The 17,888-nt window shown below is 48.4% G+C and overlaps 1 pseudogene; it reads left to right on the forward strand.

Moving 5' to 3' along the window:
• Positions 1-1,995: 1,995 nt before the first annotated feature.
• Positions 1,996-17,888, forward strand: part of LOC117192999 — a 174,288-nt pseudogene continuing 158,395 nt past the window's right edge.

Consider the following 17,888-nt stretch of genomic DNA (forward strand, 5'->3'; position numbering starts at 1 on the left):
TCGAAAGTTTGACACACATTCGATCATCTCAGTGGTTCTGTTCTTAGGTTTCGATGTTTTTCTGTTTTTTCATGAGTGTTGGATATATGTTGAAAGCTTCAAAGATCATAAACTTGGACCGCAGGAGATATTCTTTTGTGATGGTTCAGATTCTTCCTCTTTCCAAGATGGAGAATGGTTCTGGTATTTATGCTGCGCTATCGAATCATTCTATTAGTCTGAGATGCATATATTTCCTCCCATGGTGCATCCATCTGTTTGGTGTTCGGTGCTCGGACTCTCTCGACTACTTAGTACTTCGAGGGGCATTATTTCATGTGCAAAAGTCGTTGCATGTTTTGTTTGCTATTAAAAATGTCAGCAGACACGGAGTGGAGTCCGTTTTACAGCTGCCATGCCACATGCCACACTCGCCAGCGTGAAGCGCGGAGTAGGGAAGTGTGCGAGGTGGAGTACAGTACACGTTTTCAACGCCGAAATGAACTTGTACGCCATGTTTACGAGCTGATAAAAAACAGTTGACCAACACTTGTGCAAGTGGAAATTGACTTTAACCGAGGGTCAAAGCGAGGCGCAGAACAGAAGCAGCAGCAGAAGTGAATATGAGATATGCCGTGTGGCATGGGTCACGGGGCACCGGGAACGGGGAATGGCGTGTCCTCCTCCTGGGAGCTCTGTCGCTGCCACAGACTCTCGATTTGGCCTAGTTCTGGGGGTCGCAGTTAACAGCAGCCATTGCCTCTCCACAGCCATAAAAAAGCTCTCGATTGTCTCAGTGTTTATTTCGGCACAGTTTTTGGCAGGACTTTTGGAATGGACTCTCTTCGGAAAGAGCACGTTAGGCTATTAAGAGAACCGTTACAGGGACTTCGGTAGAGAGATACCCGAGTGTCTGTTAGTCTGTCTGTTAATCTGAATAACAATTCATTTGTTGGATTAACAATTTCCATAGCTAAGGGAAAAAGATTCCATTTATGAATAGTCGATTTTTTCCAGTCTTTTCTGGATTGCGTCAGTTTCCCCGTGGCTTTTTCAATAACAAGGCATGGTTGCACCTGCATTGATTGACGGATCCGCCATGCAACCGGTGGGTTTTTGATTGACGTGCTATAGGGAAAGGAAGCCAAAGCTAAACCACACTAAAGGGAGATACATGTAATATTGAAGGTAGATGGATGGCAAAGGATTTGCTAGTCAAAGATCTGCCAAATAAGGCAGATTATCCACAAATTTTGTGAGCGAAATTATAATGAATGGGTATGCCCTTATTCATAAATATACTGATTTTCTATGGAATTTATCGGCACTCATCTCAAAATTCACACCCAAGTAAATTATTGTTATTCCGTGCATCTGACATAAGCAGATGTACATTTTAGTACACATAAAAACAGCTGATTTTTAGTACAAGCTGCGCAGAAGAGAGCATCACGAGAGAGAGAGAGAGAGAGAGAGAGAGAGTCCAAAGCCACGCGAGAGATTTCTGGAGATTTTTCTCTCCCAAAAGCCGAGAGCATCCGAGAGTACAAGAGAGAGCACGGAATGCCGCAGGCTAATTTGAAATGTAAACAAGATTGGACGTTTGCCATAATTCGAGCAGCAGTTCGTCTATAATTCATATTCCCTTTGGATTTGGGATCGAACTTTGAGGGTTTGATCCATCAGAAGGTGCACCTGCAGGGCAATCCCTTGGACACCAATACTTAACCGGAAATTTCTCCCCAAAAGCCTGCTATAAAAACGCTCTACTTTGAGGGTACCACTGCTAACAGAGCTCTGTTGTCCACAGCCTCCGTTTCGTGTTGCCAGCGCATCGTGCCATGCCCTCGTCAAGTCTCGTCTCGTCTCGCTCATTCACGAAGAGTGTGCTCGGCTTTTGGGGGGCCACCACTCGGGGCACACAGCATCCGTGCTTGGGTGATGCTCTGTGGCTCTGTTCCTCTGCGGCTGTCGTTCGATGCTCGGCTCTCGGGCCCGTCCGTGCCACAGTGTGTACCATAAAAGCCGTTTCAGTGAGAGTTTGCCATCCCGCGGGTACGGTCGGAACTAACGGGACTTCCTTATCAGGTTGTATCGCGAATCGGTCGCGGGTTGTGCGTGTGGCGTGTGGCAATCTTTTTGCAAAAGAAAGATCCAGCAAGAGAATGCCCCCAAAATCTGTACAAATCAAAGCCTCACAAATAGGTTATGCCGATCCGATCGGAGAATATGTGAACAGTAGCAAGGAAATGTGGAAAACGCAGCCCTCGTAGAGAACCCCCAGAAAATCCAAAACAGAAACGTGTGCGTTTCCAGTACGTTTCAAGTGCGCCTTTAGTCGCGTCAGTGTCGCGCGCTCTCATACACAAATTGTGAGTAATGTAAGCAAAGTTCTTCGTTGTTTCGTTTTTGTAATTGTTGTTGCAACAAGCAATTTGTTGTCGCTGTCATGGTTGCTGTTGCCTCATAGTGGACGGTTTTCTAAGGGTTAAACTACAAAGAGAGTGAGAGCGCTCTAACTGCGATTGCCCACTCGGAGAACGGCGTCGTTTCATGCTAGGGCGGCGTAACCTCGTCTCCGATCACCATGAAGAGTCTTCGATTGCGTGTCGACGAAATCACAACGACAATTAGCAGTTGCAGCCGGCCGCGCTTAAACCCGTATTACCCATTACATTGTACTCTATACGCGATTACGATTAAAGTTTAAGTTGATTGAAGTCCAAATGAATAAATCTCGAATTGTCTATATCGTGTAGTACATTATTAAACGCAAAGATTCCCCAGAGCATTTCTGCTCAACATTGAAATCTCGTATCGAGGATTTCACAACATTTTTGGAGGCCCATGGGGGAACCGCGTTTAATTCGTACTATACGCATATGATTCTACCTCGTTCCGCGTTCAGTTAAATGTACAAATAAAATCATATTTTACCGGCTGCAACTGTAAACGGCAAACACAACGCAAACCAACGGTTTATCCAACAGCCGCTATCTCTCGCACGAAGCAGGGACAAAGAAGACCAGACGATAGCTCTGCGCCTGGACAGTAGCCTCACTGCCGCACACAAAAAGCAACTCAAGCCGACGGTTAGACAGCAGCCTCTCTCTCGTGCAAAGCAGAGTCCAAGAGACCAACGAGCGTTCTGTTGCTGCACATCATCTCTAGACACAAGGCCTCAACTCAACGCTCACAGTAGCACAGTTTCTGCTCTCCGCTCGGACAACACCAACAACAACGACTCGCAAGTTCTCTTAAGCTACGCTTTAAGCAAAGAGAAGCACTCCCGAGTACCAGAGTAAGTGTTTCGTACAAGGTCAAAGAGAGTGCAAAGCAAAAGCTTATTTTCAAACGCTTACAAAATTTGCAACGGTTCTTAGGTGAATTTGAGCAAAATCATCAACGTTTACTAATACTTCGATGTCCAAGTACGCATAGTTATGTGTCCAGCGAAGTGGCCTTTCGCTTTGATGAAGACTATACAACGGCATTCAGCATCATATCAGAGGCCTACGAAAATGTATGTCCAAGAGCAGCACCGGTACAGCAGAATCCGGAGCCAGCAAATCCATCCATATCATCAGTGCAATTGCCCAAGCTACCTGTACCGACATTTACAGGCAAGTTTGTGGATTGGCCGGCATTTCACGATGCATTTGTTCAACTCATCCATAACAACCAGAAACTGTCCGACGTCCAAAGGTTTCATTTCCTGAAGCAAGCTCTTCCCTCGGATCGCGACGAGGATATTCAGCAGATGGCGCTTGCGGGAAATAACTATGCAACAGCTTGGAGTCTCGTCCTCAAGCGATACGACAACAAACGGCTGCAGTTTATGTACCATATGAACGGTTTGTATGACTTGCCACAGTTGACAAAGGAGCAGTCTGCTGATATAAAACATATGCTTAATGTTGCGACGGTTTGTCTCAATGCTTTCAAGAATCTAGATGTTCAGCATTGGATGGCTCATCATCTCACTTCCAGACTGCCAAGCACGACACTGCAAGCTTGGGAGCTCCATCTCGGTAGCTCTGCCGAACTTGCCACATTTTCTCAGCTACAATCATTTCTCAACGACCGTCTCGTCAGCATCGATGTGTTCGAAAATCGAGGCCACTCCACGACGCGGACACCTGTGCCGCAGCCTGTCATTCAAAGGCATCCGAAGAAGTCAGTTGGCAACGTAACATACAAGGGCAACAGTTTCCACGCCAAGACTGCGGTTGCCGAGCACACTCGCTGCCCTCACTGTAGCGACAGTCACAATCTTCGGCATTGCCCGGACCTTTTGTCCAAGCACTGCTTTGCAAGGAAAGCCATCGTCGATCATGCAAAGGCATGCCTCAACTGTCTGAGCCGTTCCCATGCACTTTCAAAATGTACCAGTAAAAGGAACTGCACGCAGTGTGGTCAAAGACACCATACACTGCTGCACTTCCCAACTCCTGCTCAGGTGGCAACACAGCCTCACGCAGCCTCCCATAGAGCTCGTTCCGGTAACTCCTGGCAGTATACAACGAGCGACTCATCTGGCAGGGCTACACCTACGCAACTCTACGCTAGGACCCCACTTCCTTCAGAGCACTGCACAGCCTCTCCCAGTTGTTTCCAACACTAGTTCCGGTGGTCATCCACAGTCTGCAGCGACCGACTCGTCTGTGAGAACACACTCTGCGCAACTAGTCTCCGCTACGGCAACGCATCACGGACCCAGCACTGTCCTTCTGGCCACTGCCCTGGTCACAATCCACAACCCCCACACTGGCCAATCAGCTGTGTTACGTGCGTTAGTGGATTCAGGCTCGGAAGGAACCCTCATTACAGAGCACACAGTGCAGGCTCTCAACCTCAAGCGGCATCCAATTTCGGCAGAAATTGCTGGAGTTGGGACCACCTCCAAGAACAGGTGTACCTACACTACAGAATTGTCATTAAGTTCTTGTACTTCGCAGTTTTGTACTACCATTGATACTGCGTTTATACTTAAAGCGCTTACATCGCAATTACCTTCAAAATCCATCAAATTGCAGCAATGTCCTCATTTGAACGGAATAGAACTCGCCGATCCCAGGTTCTACAAACCACAACGGATTGATCTTCTGCTGGGAGCGGACGTAATCCCACAGATCCTGCTTTCAGATATCCGCAGAGGAAAGGAGAACCAACCAATTGCACAGCACACCCAGCTTGGCTGGATAGTCTTTGGTCGAGCCACTTCCACACGCTCACACGCTGTCACCATTAGATGTCACCACAACAGGCTAGAGAATCTCGTCCAGAAATTCTTCGAAATGGAGCATCTCGGTTCTGCAAAACAGCTCACACCAGAAGAGCGATGGTGCGAGGAGCATTTTAAACGAACTCACATCCGTCAACGAAACGGCAAGTATTTGGTACGGTTACCACTTAAGCGTTTGTTTGACCCTTCGCAGGTGCTAGGCAAATCACGTCAAATCGCGATTAATCGATTCCAAATGCTTCAACGAAGATTCCAAAGGCAGCCGGAGCTGCAAGCCAAATATTCGGAAGTCATGAATGAGTACTTTCAACTAGGCCAGGTGACCAAAGTAACAACCAAGGAGCAGCAGCATTGCATCATTAGCAAGGAGAATGGAATCGAGGCCACATGCTGCACCTTGCCTCATCACGCAGTATTCAAAGAGGAAAGTGTAGTAGTATATGACGCCTCCTGTAAAACGTCAAACGGAAAATCGCTCAATGACGTCCTATGCACCGGACCAGCACTCCACAACGATCTAGCCGGCGTGGTCCTGAATTGGCGTTTCCATCATTTTGTTTTTGCTGCCGACATTCAAAAGATGTATAGATGCATTGACATGAATGCAGAGGATTCGCAATATCAACGCATCTTTTGGCATGACGTACACAACCAAGTAGCTGAGTATTATCTCAACACAGTTACGTTTGGAACCGCTGCAGCTCCTTACACAGCCATTCGCGTCATACATCAACTGGCGCAGGATGAACGCGACCGATACCCACTCGCGGAAAGGGTCCTTCGACACGAAATATATACTGATGACGTACAAAGCGGAGCTTCCACTCGCGAAGGAGCATTAGAAATTCAAAATCAATTGATCGGAGCCTTACGATCAGCAGGAATGGAACTTCGAAAGTGGTCTGCGAATGACGCTTCTCGGCTACAAGACATACCTCCAGACCATTTATCTCATAAGACATTATTAGAGTTTGAGTCCCAAGATCCCGTTAAAACCTTAGGCCTCTATTGGCATCCACATCAAGACTATTTTGGGTTCAAGATAAATTTTGAAATCAGTCACGCACATACTAAACGTTCTTTACTTTCCACAGTCGCCCGACTGTACGACCCATTAGGTTTCATCACGCCCTGTGTCATGACCGCGAAGGCGATACTCAAGGACTCATGGATGGCCCGCATCAAACGCAACGATGGCAGCCTAGCACAACTGGACTGGGATGAACCGCTGCCAACCGAACTGCTTGATAGATGGTAGGGATTCATACAGAACTTGCCATATGTCGAGCAAATTCAAGTACCACGATGGCTGCGCTTCAACATCCAAGAGCTTGCGTCATTACAGCTACATGTTTTCTGCGATGGATCATCACTGGCCTATGCAGCATGTGCATATATTCGTGCAGAGCTACCAAACGGAATGATTCAAACTCATTTGCTAGCTGCACGCAGTCGAGTCACACCCACGAAACCGATCACAATTCCACGAGTCGAACTTTCGGGTGCGCTGCTGGCAGTTAAACTGGCAAAATGGATCCGGGACCAACTTCGCACTGCAGGACCACCTATAGCAACCTTCTATTGGTCAGATGCTACTATCGTTTTGTTTTGGATAAATGGAGATCCCCCCCGATGGCAAACCTTTGTGTCAAATCGCGTTGGACAGATTTTAGAGCATAGTACATCAACTCAGTGGAGACATGTACCTACTGCGATAAACCCAGCAGACTGCGCAACTCGTGGCTTAACACCACAAGAGTTAGCAGTACATCCATTATGGTGGTCTGGACCATCATGGCTACAGCAGCCGGAAAGCCAATGGCCGGCAAACGGAGTTCCCAGTCAGGACATCGACAGGACTATAATCGAGGAGAAACCATCAGTTTTGTTCCAAAATGCTGTGCAAGTCTCGGAGGCTCCAGAAGCCTTCATCCAAAACTCGTCCTCATACGACAGGTTAATATCAGACATGGCATATGTTCTACGGTTTATACATAACATTCAAGCCAAAGGGGACAAACTGTCTGGACCACTGAGTGTGCAGGAGCTCGACAGCGCTTTAATTCATCTCGCTTGCAGCATTCAACAGGAGGTCTACGCGACAGAAATATTGTTATTTGGTTGAAGGGAAACAAGGCACTATCGGGCACACACAAGCTGTGTCAATTATCCCCATTTCTAGATGACCAACAAATTCTACGAGTCAGAGGTCGACTGCGAAATGCAATGCACCTTCCAATAAGCCAGCGACAACCAATGATCATTCCCAATCATCATCATTTTACCGATCTCGTCGTGCGTAATGCCCACCGTCTCGCACTCCACGGCGGCACCGAATTAACGCTGGCCACTATTCGACACAAATTCTGGATAGTCAACGGAAAACAAACTGTCAAACGCATTCTTCGTCAATGCGTCCGATGTTTTCGTCACCGACCGAAACCAGCAGCACAATTGATGGCCGATCTTCCCCTACATAGAGTCAATCCGCCAACTCGTGCATTCATCGCCACCGGAGTGGACTATACAGGCGCGTTCGAAATTCAAGCATCCAGCTTCCGTGGACACACAAACTACAAGGCGTATATCGCAGTTTTCATCTGAAACGAGAGCTACCCACAACTGTAATACCTGCTTTAGCGGCCCGAAACGTCCAATGGCATTTTAATCCACCGCATAGTCCTAATTTCGGAGGCCTTTGGGAGGCAAATGTAAAGTCTGTCAAAACACATCTCTATCGAGCCTTTTCAGGATATAAAATGACCTACGAACAACTTGCTACCGTGCTAACACAAATTGAAGCCTGTTTAAATTCCAGGCCATTATGTCCACTAAGCGCGGAGCCGGAGGACCTAGCTGTCCTCACCCCGGCACATTTTCTTATTGGAGATTCATTATTAGCTCCGCCGGATGTAACGACAAGGGATGTTCCACTCACAGTCCAATTTCTGGAAGGACAGAAAATGATCCGGCAATTTTGGAAGCGTTGGAGTTCGGATTGGCTATCACATCTTCAAGCCCGTCCAAAGTGGCGACAAGTCAGCGATCTAGTAATTGTCAAGGATGACCGACTGCCACCCAACGAGTGGAAACTGGGAAGGATAATAGAAGTTCACCCTGGAGCTGACAGTTTAGTCAGAGTCGCAACTGTTAAAACAGCATCAGTCGTATACAAACGATCGGTCTCTAAACTATGTCGGCTACCGTTGCCACAGACCTCAGAATAATCCTACCACCGTTGCTAGCTCCATTCGACCATACATGTACCATAACGAACACTTTATTTATTCACAGAGCATTCACATGTGACATCCTTTGGTTTCTAATACTGGTCCCAGTATTGGGAGCGGCATGGACGGTTTTCTAAGGGTTAAACTACAAAGAGAGTGAGAGCGCTCTAACTGCGATTGCCCACTCGGAGAACGGCGTCGTTTCATGCTAGGGCGGCTTAACCTCGTCTCCGATCACCATGAAGAGTCTTCGTTTGCGTGTCGACGAAATCACAACGACAATTAGCAGTTGCAGCCGGCCGCGCTTAAACCCGTATTACCCATTACATTGTACTCTATACGCGATTACGATTAAAGTTTAAGTTGATTGAAGTCCAAATGAATAAATCTCGAATTGTCTATATCGTGTAGTACATTATTAAACGCAAAGATTCTCCAGAGCATTTCTGCTCAACATTGAAATCTCGTATCGAGGATTTCACAACACATAGCGTACCTCAATTCCGCAAATCAAAGCATTTAAGATCCCCCACTGTGATGATCCCTTTTGCGTCTGCGTTTCTGCGTTTCAATGAAAGTCATTTTCCAGCAACAACATCAGCGGCAGCAGCAGCGGCAGCAGCAGCAGCAGCAGCGGTCAGCGATTGAAAAGTGCACGAATCTGTGAGTGGCGTCGCTGGGATTACTCTGCGTCTCTGTGTGGGATGGGATGCGAGGTTGCTCCATAGATACTTACTACACGAGTATCTGAGGGTTTTGTGTGTTTGAGAGCAAAGCCGGCAAAGCAGATAAAAGGATTTCCATGCTGAGCTGCTCTTCTGATACCCTCTTCTCAGGTGCTATCATTTTATGATCCTATAAAGCTGATATATACTTGGGGGAGCTGTTTGAGTATCATTCTGTGCGATTTTTTTTGAATATTTACTCCCAGATGGGAGAGTTCCCTTCTGTATAATGAAAGCTATCCCAAGCAGGGTATCTACCACTCGGATCGTATAGCCTAGACTTCAGTTTTGGTTTAAGAATAGTTTTTTGCATGCTTTTGTTGCTCTTCTGGTCATAAAAATTGCACGCAAAATTTGTTATTGTTGAGCATTTGAGTTGGTATTTTCTATTATTCTATTTTTCGTGACTGTTTTCTCCAGTGTCATGTCATGCAAGCGAGCGTCCTCTTCTGCTGCTGCTGCTGCTGCCCCATGTGTCAAGTGCCATCATATTTCATGCCATTCCAAACATAAGTGCAAAATTGCTGGCCCCTGACGCTGGGCTGGAGGCTGGGCTCATAGATACAATAGTGTGGCATCAGCAGGATGTGCAAAATCTGTGAATGCGAATGAATGCGAGATGAATAATCAGATTAGGAATGCAAATTGAATGGAAATTTATTTGATATTCGAGTTAAATTCAAGGTGAAATTGCTGTGCTGGAATTGTGTGCTTTCACATTGGGATAAGTGCCAGCAGGCGATTGATGGGGCAACTAGAGCACAAGGTCATCTCATTTGCACAGATATTTTGTCGAAATTATTCGATAATTTTATGGAAAATGTGCTTTAAATATGGGTTAAATGCTTTGCATGCACAATATACCTCTTATTAAATACATGCTTTCTCTATAAACCATATAGGGACATACGACTGCTTTTTTACTCAAAACTATTTATTATTATAGTTGATTCTCACTTTTAAGATCCTCTGAACTTCACATACGAATTACTTTAATGAAGATCACTTATCCTTCTGGTTTTGTAAAATTTTAAAGGCAAAAGAAAAAGTTCAAGCGAAAATACCACCATTGATCTATTAAGACGGGACCACCACTTCAACACCACATTGAAATCCCATCGAAATTCCACATTTAACCGAACCCTAGGGCAACATTCACCATTAGAATAGCTTTAGACATGATATTTATTCCACACTGCATCCCATTACCATAGGAAATGCCTCATTAATGTTCGGTTTTCGCACACTTAGGCTCTTTATATGCTTAACTTCCCAGCAAACTTATTTGGAACGCATCTGCTGATGCACTATTGATGTGTTCGGTCAAACTCCTTTAAGGAAGAAGTATTCAAAATAGAGAGCCTACGCTCACTTTTTGTATTCACTCACCATAATTGTACTAAATTCACCACTGTATTCTCTCTCTTATGCCCAGTACTCAAACACTAAGATTTGTAATAAATAGTTATTCCCTAATACTCAACTGGATCGATCGACTTTTCTCTTTCTTGTATAGACTTTGATTCGTTTGCAGAAAAAACTAACACACCCCCATCCGTGAATTAACATTAATGCGGAAAACGCTCCGTGTACAAACATTTTTGCGCCCAACGTGGGGCATGTGTGTTATGTTAATTCTTCTGTGAGCAATTAAACTAATCGCAATCTACAAAGGCAACAATTACAACATTCGCTCGTCTCGCAGCTGCAATCGAAAGTTCCGAAAACCGTATCAGAATTGTTCGTCTAGATCGCGGGATCGTTGTCCTCGCCTTGCTCTCGCCGTTCTCGCTTAATTTTATCATTCGCTTGTCACCCACAACGCATTCAACGGCGCTTGTATCTCGGTTCGTTCGCTTTGCAGCTACCTTCTTTGGTCCATCGATCAACGCATTCTTTCTATTGGAATTCCACCGCTTCACTTTCGTTTTGCTTTCGTTGCCGCTGCTGGAACTTTTGCTTTTGCTTTCACCGTTGGATTTGTGCTCTAGCTGCTGCTGCTTGCTGCGTTTTTTTGTTGTTGTTATTTTTGGAAGCTCTAGTTCTGTGTCACCGTAATTACACTACACAACAAAATGACGACGCTCGAAGACTTAAAACGCCAACGGAGCAATATAAAACGAAATATAACTCGGATCAAATCTGTGGTAGATGCTAAATTGGAAACCCCGATATGCAATGATGAGCTTCGCTATCGGTTGAACATCTTAGAAACGTATTTCAAGAATGTTTTAAATGTCCAAGCTAATATTGAAGACCTTAGTCCGAATTATGAAGGACGGGCAGATTTGGAGGATACATACATAGCAATCAAGCTAGCCATAAAGGAAACGAGGGGGAACGTTGTGAGTTGCTGCGGAGACCGCAACTCTACAGTTATACCCGATACTAAGTCAGTATGGCTCTCCTCCGGCGGACGCCGCTAATATTAAACGACACGACAAGGAGTGCGTGCGAGAGAGACAGAAAATCAGTCTGAGCGTGACGTCTGGTGCTGCGTAGCCAGTGCAAATTGATTTGTTCCTTTTGGCTATAAAAATGATCTGATCTGATCCAGATTCAGCAATCTGATAGGTATGGTCATTATCTATGACTCTGCGTTTTTAGTTTTCTCGTATCCTCAATATTGTGGATGCAACAGATTTTCGTCCTTTGTGGGGACGGAAGGGGGTGGCGCGAAATTTTGAGATATACGTTTTGTAGTGAGATCTAACAGGAGTGCGGATACCAAATTTGGTTACTCTAGCCATAATAGTCTCTGAGATTTGTGAATATCCCCAGATTTTCATCCTTTGCGGGGGCGGAAGGGGGTGTGGCGAAATTTTGAAACAAACTCGTCTCGGTCCGATATATTAGGAGTGTGGATACCAAATTTGGTTGCTCTAGCTTTTATAGTCTCTGAGATCTAGGCGCTAATGTTTTACTCTAAGCCGCCTATGCTACGTGTGTGTTAGAGAGAGACAGGGCGAGAAAAAATGAAATTGTTTTCTTGATTCTGGCTATAATAATTATACGATCTGGTTCAGATTTTGCACTATAGAAGATATATTCATCTTCTACGATTCTGCGTTTTTAGTTTTCTCGTATCGTCGAAATTGTGGATGCCACAGATTTTCGCCCTTTGTGGGAACGGAAGTGGGCGGAGCCAATTTTTGAAATATTCTTGTAGCAGTGACATATCACAGAAGTCTGGATCCAAAACATCGTTGTTCTCGCTCTTATAGTCTTTGAGCACTAGGCGCTGAAGGGGACGGACAGACGGACAGACGGACGGACGGACAGACGGACAGACAGACATGGCTCAACCGACTCGGCTATTGATGCTGATCAAGAATATATATCCTTTATGGGGTCGGAAACGATTCCTTTTGGACGTTACACACATCCACTTTTACCACAAATCTAATATACCCCAATACTCATTTTGAGTATCGGGTATAAAAATACGTTGCAAGGAATCTGCCGACCGCTTAGCGAGCCCTGCAAACTCCAGCGGCCCAAAAAGTAGATTCGTTACAACTGGCGCCCAACGTGGGGCCTACAACGACGAATAGTAGGACAAAGGGAGAACAGATATAGACGGGAGTATGGGGAAGGGACAATGGATCCACCGGTTCAGAAAGGAGGATCTTGTCCAATGCGGCCACGTCTTCGGCGTGCGGCTGGAGGGCACAGTAGACGAGATGAGAAGAACATTCAAGGAATGTCGCCGACACCCCGGGCGGACGACAAACAGGCCGCGTACGAGCACCTGGCACCCCCACCCGGCGCAGCCGCGGCGGCGCTGTGGCGGTCTCCTGTCGAAATACAACGAGAATTGATCGCGAGTCTCTCAGTGCCGATACCGGAACGCTCGCCCACAGGGACGCCTAGCAGGTCCCGCCACCAAGGAAGGGATCGAAGCCGAGAGGCCGAAAGGGGGAGAACCGAACCAGCCACCATACGGCCGGCACACCTGGACTACGCTACAGTGGCGAAACAGGTGAGAGAGTGGTCGTTCCGTTTCGACGGGACGACGAAGCCTCTCGAGTTCTTGAAGCAGGTCGAGTGGTCCGCCGAGACGTACGGTCTGGATCTGGATCTAATCCCAAGGGCGATGCCAGAGCTGCTAAAGGGGCGGGCGCTGATGTGGTTCGTGGCGAACAACCGACAGTGGAGAACGTGGAAAGAGTTCTCGTCCAGCTTCCAGGCTTACTTTCTGCCGCGGGGATATTTTGAGAAGTTGCTGCAGGAAGGGAGGATGCGGAAACAGAAATGGGGCGAGCCATTCAAAGAGTATATGGTAGAGATGCAGACACTTATGCGACCCCTGAAATGTCCCCAAGAGGAGCAAACGGAGCTGATTCGTGAGAATAGCATGCCCGATCTGAGAGCGTATATGAGGCCACACAGGTGCAGGGATCTCGACACAATGATGGAATTGGCAGACGAGTTCGAGGCGTTGGAGAGGGACCGCCTGGAGTTCCAACGGGAGAATCCAACCGTGAAAGCCCGGGCAGCGAACCCCTTCCACAAGCCAGCCGAGACGACGGCATGTCGACGGTGCAAAGACGGCCCGCTGGATGCAGCAGCACGGGAGGAAAGGGGAGCGCGTGTCCTTATGCCGACACCGACCAACGGCAATATCGAGAACGGATATGTCAAGAATCCTGCCCAGGCGTGCCGAAGGTGTGGGAGCGCGGATCATTGGAGCCGGGAGTGCAACGCCCGACCCCTCACCTATTGCTGGAGATGCGGAAAAGTGGGCATCTCGGCATGGCAGTGCTGCAGGAAGACGGTAAACGCCCCGCGACCCACGCCGCTGAGGGCCGTGCCAGGGTCGCAAGAAACGGTCCCTCAAGCCTAGTCGGCAGGCTGACCAGCGAGGAGGAGCAGTTATCCGCAGTAGTGGAGGTCGCGGGCATGGAGCTGCAAGCAACGGTGGATACAGGAGCCACCAGCAGTTTCGTGAGCCGCGAGCTGGTGGACCGACTAAAGGGTGAAGGCTGGGAGGCGGCGGCAAGGAAAAGGGTGAGGTTGGCGGATGGCCATAGCCAGGAGGTCACGCGCCAGATTGAAACGAAGGTATGCTTTGGGAAAAAGGAGATCCCAATGGTGTTACTCGTATTGCCGGGTGTGATTGATGAATTGGTTTTAGGATGGGATTTTCTCCGCGCGGTCGGGGCAGTGGTGACCTGTGCAGGACACAGGGTGGTGATCCCTGCCCAAGATCGGGAATGAGGAGGCCAGGAAGAAAGACTGTCCGTGGCGAAGGCCGAAGCGGGGGACACTGCTCCGGAGGCCGACAACAAAACGGACACGACCCTAAGAGTGGCCGCCAGAGAGGGGTCCGCGGGCATGAGGCAGGATGAGGGGGCGAGGGAAGAGCCAGTGGAGGAATTCTTAGCCCGAGAGTTGGAGGCGTTTTCCAAAATCGAGGGGTGTCTAATGTGGCGGTGCACGCAATCACCATAAGTGACCCGCAACCGATTAAGCAAAGATATTACCCGAAGAACCCCAAAATTCAGGCCGAGATTAACCAGAAAGTGGATGAACTACTAGAAATGGGATGCATAGAGCCGTCAAAGAGCCCCTACAGTTCGCCTATAGTGATGGTAAAGAAGAAAAATGGCAAGTGGAGATTGTGCGTGGACTTTCGTCATTTAAACGCGAGGTCAATAAAGGACGCGTACCCAATGCCCAGAATCGACTACATACTCGATCAACTGCGGGAAGCGAGATTCATCAGTAGCCTGGATCTGAAGGATGGATATTGGCAGATATCCCTGGCAAAGAGCAGCCGGCCGATCACGGCGTTCACGGTGCCCGGAAAGGGGTTATACCAATGGAAGGTGATGCCGTTTGGGTTAAACTCCGCGTCGGCCACCTTTCAACGGGCTTTAGACCAAGTGATTGGGCGAGAAATGATGCCGCACTCGTTCGCGTACCAGGATGACATTGTGGTCATCGGGCGAACGGAGGAAGAACACCGAAGAAACCTGAAAGAGGTGTTTCGACGGCTGCGCATGGCTAACCTGCGGCTGAACGCAGACAAAAGCGAGTTCTTTCGGAAAGATCTGCGGTATCTGGGCCACAAGGTGACCGGCGAGGGGATATGTACAGACCCCGAGAAGGTCGCAGCCATAGCCGAACTGAAACCGCCGACAAATGTCAAGGAGCTGAGACAGTATTTGGGAGTGGCCTCATGGTACCGGCGGTTCGTGCCCGACTTCGCCACCCTCGTGCAGCCACTCACCAGGCTCCTCAAGAAGAAAACGGAATGGGTCTGGACACAGGAACGGCAGGAAGCGTTCGAGGAGGTGAAAAGACAACTAGTGGCGGACCCCGTGCTGGCGTGCCCCGACTTCTCGAAGAAGTTCATCCTGCAGACAGACGCCAGTGATTACGGGCTGGGTGCGATTCTCACGCAGGAGACGGAAAGGGGCGAACGGGTAATATCATATGCTAGCAGGACGCTAAATGGACCCGAAAGGAACTATTCGGCGACCGAGAAAGAATGTCTGGCCATTGTATGGGCCATCCGCCGGTCGAGGCCATCCTTGGAAGGATATCGCTTCAAGGTGGTCACGGACCACATGGCTCTGAAGTGGTTAAATAGCATAGAAAGTCCGTCGGGGAGAGTGGCGAGATGGGCATTAGAGCTACAGCAGTACGACTTTGAAGTCGCGTACAGGAAAGGACAGCTGAACGTGGTAGCCGACGCACTCTCCCGACAACCGTTGGAGGAACGATGCCGTCGGATAGGACATGAGGAGGGAACACAACCAGTGAGCGAGCCGCCCTGCAAGTGGTTAGAGGGCATGGTAGAAAAGATCAGAAAGGAATCCCCGAAGTACCCCGACTATGTGGAGAAGGGGGGAAACTTGTATCGGCACATTCCTCACCGGGCAGGGAGCGAAGAAGTCGCCTCGTGGAAGTTATGTGTGCCGAAATATGCCCGAGAAAGGGTTTTAAAGGAAAGCCACGATAACCCGGAAGCAGGCCACGCCGGCGGAAGGAGAACCGCGGCACGGGTGGCGGCAAGATATTACTGGCCAGGGATGTACAGGGACGTGAGGGCCTACGTGCGCAAGTGCGAACTATGTCTTCGTTTTAAGCCAAGTCAGCTACAAGCGGCAGGGGAGATGTTGACTCAGGTGCCGGAAGAACCGTGGGCAACGGTATGCGCTGACTTTGTGGGTCCTCTGCCGAGGTCGAAGCATGGGAACTCGATGCTGTTGGTGCTAGTGGATCGATTCTCAAAGTGGACCGAGTTGGTGCCGCTGAGGAAGGCCACAGCCGAGGCACTAATAAAGGCCTGTCGAGAGCGCATAATAGCCCGTTTTGGGGCGCCCAAAGTCTTCATTACGGACAATGAGGTGAAGTTTACAAGCAGGACATTTAAAAGATTCCTGGAGCAGCTAGGAGTTCGCCAACAGTTTACGGTGCCATACACGCCGCAAGAGAATCCGACAGAGCGAACGAACAGAACGGTAAAGACCATGATAGCCCAGTTCACCGAGGGCGATCAAAGGTGTTGGGACGAAAAGTGGCCGGAGCTAATGCTGGCCATGAATTCGGGAGTGTCGGATACAACGGGATATTCACCGGCGTTCGTGGTGCAAGGAAGTTAACCCCGGCTGCCAAAGGCCCTATATGACGAGGAGACGGTAGGCACGGGACAAGGCACAGAGACGCCGGATGAAAATGCGAAGAAATTAAAGGAGCTGTTTCAGTTGGTTCGACGCAACTTGGAAAGGGCAGCCCAGGATCAGGCCAGGCATTATAATCTGAGAAGGAGACCGTGGAAACCCAAAGTGGGAGAGGTCGTGTGGGCCAAACAGCACCATCTTTCCAATGCAGCGGAGGGATTTGCCGCGAAGCTGGCACCAAGGTACGAAGGGCCATACCGGATAGAGGACTTTATATCCCCAGTTAACTGCCACCTAAGAAAGGAGGGCGACAGGAAGAAGAGAACGGCACACATACGAGATCTGAAACCCCAACCCGAGGAGCGAGAGACACAGGGGCGAAGGGGAATGGCTATAATGGGTCGCCCTAGAGGGTCACGCAGGACCAGTAACGGTAGAGTGACACGCAGGACACTGGGGAAGGGTGCCGCGCAGGACACGCACGAGACTCGTCAGCACGCAGGGTGATGGACTTGTGCACTTAGATTTAAAAAAAAACGAGGGGAACGTTGTGAGTTGTTGCGGAGACCGCAACTCTACAGTTATACCCGATACTAAGTCAGTATGGCTCTCCTCCGGCAGACGCCGCTAATATTAAACGACACGACAAGGAGTTCGTGCGAGAGAGACAGAAAATCAGTCTGAGCGTGACGTCGGGGGCTGCGTAGCCAGTGCAAATTGATTTGTTCCTTTTGGCTATAAAAATGATCTGATCTAATCCAGATTCAGCAATCTGATAGATATGGTCATTATCTATGATTCTGCGTTTTTAGTTTTCTCAAATGTGCAATATTGTGGATGCAACAGATTTTCGTTTTTTGTGGGGGCGGAAAAGGGTGGGGCGGAATTCTGAGATATACGTTTTATAGTGAGATCTAACAGAAGTGCGGATACCAAATTTGATTACTCTAGCCTTAATAGTCTCTGAGATTTGTGGATGCCCCAGATTTTCGTCCTTTGCGTGTTCGGAAGGGGGTGTGGCGAAATTTGGACACAAAACGGTCAAGGTCCGATATCACAGGAGTGTGGATACCAAATT

This window comes from Drosophila miranda (assembly GCF_003369915.1).
Source record: "Drosophila miranda strain MSH22 chromosome Y unlocalized genomic scaffold, D.miranda_PacBio2.1 Contig_Y2_pilon, whole genome shotgun sequence".
In the NCBI taxonomy this organism is placed as follows: Eukaryota; Metazoa; Arthropoda; class Insecta; order Diptera; family Drosophilidae; genus Drosophila; species Drosophila miranda.